At 30.2% G+C, this 10,421-nt stretch overlaps 1 pseudogene; it reads left to right on the top strand.

The window, feature by feature from the left end:
* Positions 1–5,139: 5,139 nt before the first annotated feature.
* On the top strand, positions 5,140–9,292 carry LOC105793097 (interactor of constitutive active ROPs 2, chloroplastic-like; annotated as a pseudogene).
* Positions 9,293–10,421: the final 1,129 nt, after the last annotated feature.

Below are 10,421 nucleotides of genomic sequence, written 5' to 3'. Positions count from 1 at the left end.
ATATATATTATAATATTAACAATTACATTACTCACTTTTATAGTTGAGAGATTAGTTTGCTTGAATATTACAATACGAGGACCTGTTGGGCAATTTAACCTTTTATTTTCTAGGGATCCACACAAACAAAATGATGCCATGAAGCACAAAGCTTTTCGCATGTGAATTGCTTGGTTGAAACTTGAAATTAGGATCCAAAGCCCCCACAATTTTAATTAATTTCATGTTAATTAATTAATTAATATATATATATGTATATATATAGGTTGGATTGGCTCATTAGGGTGTCTCAAATTTCACCATTGTCAATGCAAAAGGAAAGTTCCAAAAGGAAAATTTGGAATTTTCTAGGAAAATGTATAAATAAATTCATGCAAGCGTTAGTCAGACAGCTAAATTCTACATAGGGAAAATGTCAAATTTTGAATTTGGTCCCTTTATTATACTCAAACTTAGGATTTAATTCTTATACATTAGCTTGGCATAATTTGATATCTCTTTTATAATGTTATTAATTAGTTTAAATAATTAACATTGATAACTATTATCGTTATAATAGTTACGATCTTTTTCTTAAAAGTTCTCATTCAATAAAATGAATTAAAAGAGATGTTTTGAAAAAAATGTTAATACTTTAATTGAATAGTCAAAAGTGTTAATTATTTATACTAATTGATAATATTATAAAAATAAGGATAGATTACACCCATGATCACTCTAAAATAGGGTTTGTCCTATTTTGGCCACTCCATATTTTTTTTCTTAATTTAGTCACTCTAAATAAGATAATTGTGCGAATTAGTCACGGATAAATTACACCCATGATCACTCTAAAATAGGGTCTGTCCTATTTTGGTCACTCTATTTTTTCTTAATTTAGTCACTCTAAATAAAATAATTGTGCAAATTAGTCACTACTATTAAAATTTTCATTTTCGTTTAATGGATTGCTGACATGGCACATTGAGTGATTGGCACGTGGCATTTTTGGTTGACTTTTGTCTAAAGTTTAGGGACCTCTTTATAATTAGTCCAAAACTTTTCCTCCTAAACTTTATAGGGAGATCCCTAAGCTTGAGTCAAAAGTCAACAAAAAGAATGACACATGTCAATTACTCAATGAGCTAATGTGTCATATTAATAATCCATTAAAAGAAAACAAAAATTTTAACAACAGTGACTAATTCATACAATTATCTTATTTAGAGTAACTAAATTAAGAAAAAAATTGAAGTGATCAAAATAGAATATACCTATTTTAGAATGATTATAAGTGTAATTTACCTAAAATAAATGAACCAAAATATATAAAATTAAAAACATAAAATCCTGAAATTGAGCATAATAAAATTACCAAAACTATACTTTGAAGATAAAAGAAATAGATTATAAAAGTAAGGATGAAAGAAGAAAGAAAGATCGGAAACTAATTCAAATGTAATCAAGTGATTATGAAAGGCATGGTCTAATATAATCATGAGGTTAATCATTTTGATCAAAGAGTAGTTCATTTAATGGAATCGAAAAATTCTTATCTACTTATTATGTGAACTGTCACTAAATCACATCAAAATTCACTTAAAAATTTCCTCATGCATCTTATAAAGCTCTCAAAAGCTTTATCATTGATTTATAAAAGTTTAATCAGATGGCATCCAAATATAACATTTCATGGCTTTACTATGAGCCTCTCATAGAATGACACATGTTTGGAAGGGTTTGTGCCAAAGTCCAATCTCTATATGACTCACCTACACTCAGTAACCATTATTAACATCTTTCAACGTTTTGTGTGAATCTTTTTCAATTTCTTAGACTAATTTTGTATCAAGAGCTTTGAATTAGATTCTGAATTTTAATAGAATAATCATGATATCTTTTATATTTGTTTTACGATTCATGAAGATTAATTCTTTAAAGTTTGTGATTACTCTTTTCAACAATATTACCATTTGTAGAGTTCAAAATTGAGTTTTCATCGTAATGCTAAATGGATATAATATATATATATATATAAATATATAAGAATTTTAGGGTTAAATTTCTTGCATGAAAATATCCTAAATGTCGTTTTATCTAGGAGGAAAGACGACAAAGAGTACGATGTCATTTGTAATGGTTGTAATAAAAGTTTAAAATAAGGAAAATGGCACGTGAATGAGGATCGTGAGAGACTGTAGTGTATAGTTTCTTTTAAGGTTGAAGTATCTTATAGGTTCTTGTATTATAAAGACTTAGATTAAATTAGTTCGTTTATTATTAAATGTATCGATTTAATCTTTTAGTATTAAAAAGAATTAAATAAATCTAATTTGCATCAGAATTAATATTTATTGTATAAAACTATCTTGAAAATTATTAACTTTAATTGCAATTCAATTTCAAATAAAAATTTTATTTATAGAACTATAAAATTTTAAAAATATTAATTTTATTAAATAGTAAAGGTTAGCTCTATTCCAATTTAATCTTATTTGATTCTTTTAATAAACAAATATTAAATTCATCCAGGGACTAAATTTAATTAGATTCCTATAATAGAGACAACTATTAGGAACATTCACCTTCTTTTAATAAAAATTCACAAGCTTTTCTGTATATGAAGCCATTGTCGCCATTGCTTAACAAAATGAAAAAGTGAAACATAGAAATAAAGAAGGAAAGATTTTTATTACACTTTTGTGGGATTTTTACTAAAATATTACAAAAAAAATAAAAATAAAAAAATACTAAAATAATATAATTTTTTTTATTTACCAAAATAATACAAAAAACAATTAAAAAAAAAAACATGTCTGAAGGAGGGCCTGCTACAGGCGGCACTTTTGGTGCCTGTGGCAGAGGCGGCACCAATTGTTCGTATTTTGGCCCTCTATTCGTATTTTTTCTCGGATTTTATTACTTTTAAAAAATATAATATTTTCTAATTTTTTTATTTTACATTATTTTAGTACATTATATTTTAAATTTATTAATTTAGTGTGTTTTTTATTGAAAGTAATTAAATCTTTATTTCGACCCTTTATTCGTATTTTTTTTTGATTTTATTACTTTCAATAAAAATATATTATTTTCGTATTTTATTATTTTACATTATTTTAGTACATCATGTTTGAAATGTATTAATTTAGTGTTTTTAAATAAATTTTAAAAAACCATTATTTCGCCCTTTGTTCGTATTTTTTCCCGAGTTTATTACTTTAAAAAATATACTATTTTCTAATTTTATTATTTTACATTATTTTAGTACATTATGTTTGAAATGTATTAATTTACTGTGTTTTTAAATAAATTTAAAAAACCTTATTTCGCCCTTTGTTCGTATTTTTTCCCGAATTTTATTCCTTTCAATAAAATATATATTTTTCTAATTTTATTATTTTACATTATTTTAGTACATTATGTTTGAAATGTATTAATTTACTGTGTTTTTAAATAAATTTAGTAAAAACTTTTTATTTCGCCCTTTGTTCGTATTTTTTCCCAATTTTATTACTTTTAAAAATATACTATTTTATTATTTTATTATTTTACATTATTTTAGTACATTATGTTTGAAATGTATTAATTTAGTGTGTTTTAAAATAAATTTTAAAAAATTTATTTCGCCCTTTGTTCGTATTTTTCCCGGATTTTATTACTTTCAATAAAAACACACTAAATTAATACATTTAAAATATAATGTACTAAAATAATGTAAAATAAAAAATTAGAAAATATTATATTTTTAAAATAATAAAATTCGAGAAAAATACTGAACATAAGGCTAAAATACAAACAATTGGTGCCGTATGTAGTAGACCCTCCTTCAAACATGTTTTTTTAAACTGTTTTTTTATATTATTTTGATAAATAAAAAAAAGTTTATATTATTTTGGTATTTTTTTATTTTTATTTTGTAATATTTTAATAAAAATCCCCACTTTTGCTTTAGGGAAAATGAGACAAACAGCTGAATTCTCAAATAGAACTTTACATTGTCAGTTTTTTTTTTTTTTCCAAGCCTTTTTCTTTTTCAAGCTAAGCCACTCTTTCAGGTAAAAATCAAGTCTTTTATTTCTTTTTGCTTGATATTTGTGTTGTTTCATGTTACGTTTCGTTATTGAGCATTGTACTTTTCTTAGTATGTGATGTTTTTGGTAATGTTTCAATACTTATGATTTTCTGTCTGGGTTTTACTTATCTCCTTTTTTTCTGTTTCATTTTCCAAGAAAATTCCATTTTCTCGGAAAAGAAAATTTATGGCTTCATTTTTTTTGTTCTGCAAAGCTTGTTTACAGCTAGCTTTCTACTACCCAGAGTTTAGTTTTCTCTGATAATTTTTTTCTCTTTGATCCTTGAAACTCTATTTTCTTCAAGTTCATCTTAAATTTTTACATTAAAAATTGGGAACTTTAGATAATAAAAAAAAAAGGAGTTGTTTTCTTTGATTGGATTCAATGAATAAAACATAATTTTCATTAAAGACAAAATGATTCATTTTTTGGTCCAAAATCATAATTTTCATTTCTGGTTTCAATAATGGAAGGACCCAAAAAAGACAATACAAAGTGGAAACATGTTTCTTTTTTTGTTTTGTTTTGTTTTGTTTTGTGCAATGATATTTAATTGAATTCATTTGATGGCAACCTTATTTTGTTCCTTTGTTTTTAAATTTTGTCTCAATTGATTATGGTTGGTGGTAGTGGATGTAGTTCCTATTGAGTTTCTTAATTTGAAGGAATTATTTGCATTATTTGTTTGTTAGTTAGGTCCTTCATACATGCATATATGTATTTATATAGTTTCTTAGTCCATGATTGAACTATTTGCAGGTTTTTGAAGCAGAGGACATATATAAATCCTTCCGTTTTTTCGATTCGACTCGGGGTATTTATGCAAATGCCGAAAGCAAGCAAGGTACGATCAATTGTCAGTCGATCTAATTATTGCATTTTGGTGATTTAGATTGTAAAGATTTATATGTCATATTGTTAGAAATGGTGCAACCATCAGCTTCTTGGCTTTTTTAACCGATGGTTGAGTCGTATGATGCACTGTGTTGTTTTAGGCTTTTAGCCATAGGCTTCATTGGTTTTCATGTTATGACAGTAGAACAAGATACCCGGAGCCAATTCGAGTTCTGTTTCATCGCCAAATATGGCAAGTAAGGCGTCGAAAGTCCGAAGTCCTAAGGTTACTGAGTGTAAAGCATTGAAAAGTCCGGTGTCTAAGGTATTCTTTAGTCACTTATATAAAACATTTGGTTATTTACTCACAAGCTTATGTGATTGCCATTTGTTGTATGAGTTTGTTAAGTATGACTCCTATTTTCAGTCAAATTTGAGAAATAATCTTTTGGTTAAACTCTATTTATTTGTTTCAGTCAAACACAGATTAGTTTAGATTATTTTATTATTATTTGACATATGAATTTAGCCTATAAGTAGGCTCTTTTACAACCTTAGTAAAGACACTCATTAGATATTAGAACTCATAACACATTTAGAGAATTTTGTGTTTACGTTTTGAGGGTTCTTTGTTTTCGGGTTTTTAGGGTTTAGTTTTATCTCCATCTTTTGTACTCTTCGTTTTTTTTGCCATTATAGTAAAATTATCTTTGCCCGTGATTTTTTATCCTCTTTGGAGGGGTTTTTCCACGTTAAATTTGTGTGTTCAATTTCTCAATTTATTCTGGTATTTTTGTTACTTGTTGCTTAATCGGGACGATCCTAACAAGTAGTATCAGAGGTAGTTCAATTTTCATAGATCAGCCCATTCATATATGGCAACAACAATGTTTGAAATTGAGAAGTTCGATGGTGAGACAAATTTCAATCTGTGGCAAGTTCGGATGATGGTAATTCTAGTTCAATCCGATTTGAAAAAGGTTGTTACCGGGAAAAAGCCTGAGAATCTAAATAAAACAGAATGGGAAGAGCTTGATGAAAAGGCATTGTCTGCAATCCAGTTGTGCCTCGCGAATACGGTATTACAAGAGGTATTGATGGAGAAGACCTCATCCGCCTTGTGGAAAAGGTTAGAAACTCTTTATGCGACTAAGTCTTTGGTTAACCGTTTAGTGTTGAAACAACATCTATTTACGTTTCGCATGAATGAAGGTGAGCTTCTTAAAGATCACATCAGTCAATTCACTACTCTTTTAAATGATTTAAAGAACGTTGAGATTCATATTGATGATGAAGATCAAGCTATGCTATTATTGTGCTCTTTACCCCATTCATACAAGTCTTTCAGGGAGACCCTGATTTATGGCAGAGACAAAATCTCGTTCGAAGATGTGAAGGGTTATTTGTTGAGTAGAGACAAACTCGACAATGAGCTTTATTTGGATAACAAGGCAGATAGGCAAGCTTCCGTTTTAGTAGCATCAAAGAAACGAGATAAAAGGTGTCGCTATTGTAAAAAGTTAGGTCACGTCAAAGCAGATTGTTATTAACTACAAAATAAAAGAGCTGTTGAGAGTAATGAGGAAGATGTAGCTGGTGCTAATTTGGCCGATGAAAGCGGTGATGATTTCTTGTTAGTGTCAACGAGCGATAACTCCAAGCTCACGTCCAAGTGGATCCTAGATTCGGGATGTTCTTTCCACATGTGTCCCAATAGAAAAATGGTTCTCTACATACAGTTCGGTTGAAGGTGGAGTTGTGCGCATGGGAAATGATTCATCTAGTAAGGTAGTTAGTATTGGAACTGTTAAAATCAGGACACACGATGGGACAATTAGGACACTCTCAGATGTCAGGTATGTACCTGATTTACGAAAGAATCTCATCTCCTTGAGTATTTTAGACTTGAAAGGATGCAAAATCAACATCGAGTCGAGCAGTATTAAAGTATCTCGTGGAGCTCTCGTTTTGTTAAAAGGTAAAAGAATTGATAGTCTTTATATTCTGGAAGGTTTTACAGTGACCGGTGAAATCGGACATCCTCATCCGATTCTGAGTCAAGTCAACTCGTTTGGAGCGAGGCAACTTTGGTCATAGGAGGGAAAAATGTATGACCGTTTCGTTGAAGAGAGGTTCTCTTTTGGATGCAGGTTTTGAAAAGTTAGGGCACTGCGTTCGTGAAAATCAGACCCGGGTTAGTTTTGATTTGGCAGTGCACAAGTCAAAGGCTAGAAGTCTTCCAGCTTCTAAGCATATATTCGACTCAGTTAATTCCCTGCATAGTTCAAGATAGGCTCGTGGCGGGCTTTGGCAAAGATGGCGTTGTGGAAATACGAGTCAAGGTGGAGATCTGTTAAGTATGACTCCTATTTTCAGTCAAATTTGAGAAATAATCTTTTGGTTAAACTCTATTTATTTGTTTCAGTCAAACACAGATTAGTTTAGATTATTTTATTATTATTTGACATATGAATTTAGCCTATAAATAGGCTCTTTTACAACCTTAGTAAAGACACCCATTAGATATTAGAACTCATAACTCATTTAGAGAATTTTGTGTTTACATTTTGAGGGTTCTTTATTTTCGAGTTTTTGGGGTTTAGTTTTATCTCCATCTTTTGTACTCTTCGTTCTTTTGCCATTATAGTAAAATTATCTTTTCCCTTGGTTTTTTATCCTCTTTAGAGGGGTTTTTCCATGTTAAATTTGTGTGTTCAATTTCTCAATTTATTCCGGTATTTTTGTTACTTGTTGCTTAATCGGAACGATCCTAACAGAGTTCTAGAAGAATGAACTGAGCCGAGTGACGGAACTTGAAGCACAGCTTGATCAACTCCAATGTGATTTGAAGAAGACGAATGATCAGCTAATTGCATCTGAGTCGTGGAAGAGGTTGGCCTTACAGGAGGCTGAGGAGGCGAAGAATGAGGTATCGATAATGTCGGCTAAGCTTGAAGAATCCGAACGACAATTGATGGAAATTTCTGCTTCTGAAGATGATCGAGTGGAAGAACTCTGTAAAATCTCGAAAGATTGAGATAGAGCATGGCAGTCCGAACTTGAGGCTGTCCAGAAACAACACTCAATGATTCAGCTTCATTGGTTTCCGCTATGAACGAAATTCAAAAGCTTAAAGTTCAGCTCGAAAAGGTCTATGAATCTGATCTACTCAAATGAAGCATGCTGAATCTGCACATGCTGAGATTCAGAATATGAAAATTGAATTGACCGAAACTCTTTCCTTGGTCGAAAAACTCAAGTCTGAGCTCACTGATTGCCGAGAGTCTGAAGCACAGGGTCTTGAACTTGTTAGCAAAACCCGAATGCAACTCGAAGTAGTAAATAAAACAATCGAAAACCTACGTTCCAATGCAACCAAAGAAATCGAAGCTTACAACATGTTACTATTGGAGTTGGAACAATCAAAATGTAGAGTTAAGTCATTAGAAGGACTTGTTAGTAAGCTACAAGTAGAACTGGTTGTTAATGGCTGCATTAAGGATTCTGAACAACAGAATGAAAAAATGAGGAGATAAAACGAGTTAAAACCGAGCTTAATTTTGCGAAACTTGAAATCAGTCAATTGAGATCGGCATTGGATGAAGCTGAAGTGAGGTACCAAGAAGAATATATCAAAAGCACATTGCAAATTAGGAGTGCTTATGAACAAGTGGAATGCATAAAAACAGAGTTGTCCTAAAAGGAAGCCAAACTCGAGGCCGAATTAACTAGAACCAAAGCCAATGTTGAAGAATTGAGACAAAAAAACAAGGGTCTTCGAGAATCTGAACTTGCGGCGTGGTTGAAGAAGTTAGAGTTTGATTTGAAAGAACTGAAAGATAACTTGACCGTCAAGGAAACAGAACTGAATACCATAACCGAGCAAAACAAAATGCTCAAAAGGGAAATTGAGAGCAAAATGAAGAGTGATGAATCGGTTGTTGTGTCGTTAGAAGCATCAAAAGCTGTAGAGCAAGCAACATTGATGAGAGTCGGATATTTAACTGAAGAAACTGATAAATTTAACCGAGGAGCAGCTCAGTTGACGGAAGAGCTTGAATCAGCACAAGCAGCAAATATAGAAATGGAAGCCGAGTTGAAGAGACTTAAAGTACAAGCAAATCAATGGAGAAAAGCAGCTGAAACAGCTACTGCTATGTTGTCTAACAATGGGAGATATTCAGACAAGACAATACCTTTCGATATAACTATCGGATCACCGAAATGGGAAAGCATCGATGATGACGATGGCGATGATTTATCGAAAAAGAAGAACAATATGTTGAGAAAGACTGGTGTGTTATGGAAAAAAGGTCAAAAATAGATATTATTGTATTTGCATTTCAGGTTTGCATATAATTCTGGTATAAATGATGTTTATTTTAAAATAATGTAAATCATAAATTTTGACCATATCTGCTTTTCTTTTTAATTCATAAATAGTCAACCTATAAATAGGATGGTAGTGCGTTTCAGCGAACTTGAACTCACATCCTCTTACGTTGAAAATAATTATCTATTTACTAATAAAAATATTTTAAGGAAATTTTGTCTTTTAATTTTGCTTTTAAAATTGGGTGATTTCAATTGAGTTTAATAGAAGATTGTTTTACAAGGAAACCACTGATTGATTATCAAATCTACTGAATTTACATTTAATCTATAAATTAAAATATATAAAATTAAAGTTGTAATAATTAAATAGTTTTGCAGGACAAAACAATTGCTCAAATAATTATCTTTTATTATTATCTTATTTATTTAATTTTTCATTTTTAAATACCAATTAAGAAGGACTTGAACAATTTAAATTCAAAATAAATGGAAAAAATGGTAAGACTTGAACATGTTGCCACTCTAATTTATAATTGATTCCCATACCTCTCGGATCAAATTAACTCACACACCACAAAGAGGACTGTTCCAGTACCATTAGGTTAAGAGTCTGGGTTCAATTGGTCGGGCGTTGAATAATTTTTTTAAAACTAAAACCAGTTACCCAAATTACTATTTACTAATAAAAATATTTTATTTTATTTAAGTTTAATTGTAAAAATATAAATTTATTTTTTAAATAAGAGTTTAGATGATCCGAACCCAAGTTTTTGGATTTGGGCCAAGTATCCTAAAGCGATTGCTCAAAAAAGGTTAGTATTGGGTCCAAATTCCAGGCCATTATAGAGAAATTAATACTAAACTCTTCCTATCACGTCAACTATAATCTGATGCGGCATCTGATTCCCAACTAATATATTTTTAAAAGTTTTGCACTTATCTTCCCACGCCTCTAGCCTCTCTTCGTCATTCCTTCTCCATTTATACATACAGCAATTAGAGAAAAAAAAAGAAAGGCTATTGAAGATTTTTCCTTTTCTTTTTTCAATTTATTTCTTCATGATTAAAAAAATTAAAATTAAAATTAAACTCAAATCTCAAATTTCACTTGAACAGTTTTTCAAACACCAATGTATTAATGAAAGAAAGTAAAAAAGAATTATATTAATAAAACACCCTTCAATACTAAACTGGTAA

The sequence above is a fragment of the Gossypium raimondii genome, chromosome 8 (assembly GCF_025698545.1).
Source record: "Gossypium raimondii isolate GPD5lz chromosome 8, ASM2569854v1, whole genome shotgun sequence".
Classification (NCBI taxonomy): domain Eukaryota; kingdom Viridiplantae; phylum Streptophyta; class Magnoliopsida; order Malvales; family Malvaceae; genus Gossypium; species Gossypium raimondii.
Note: the sequence above shows the minus strand (reverse complement) of the source record. Positions and strands in the feature narration are given on the sequence as shown.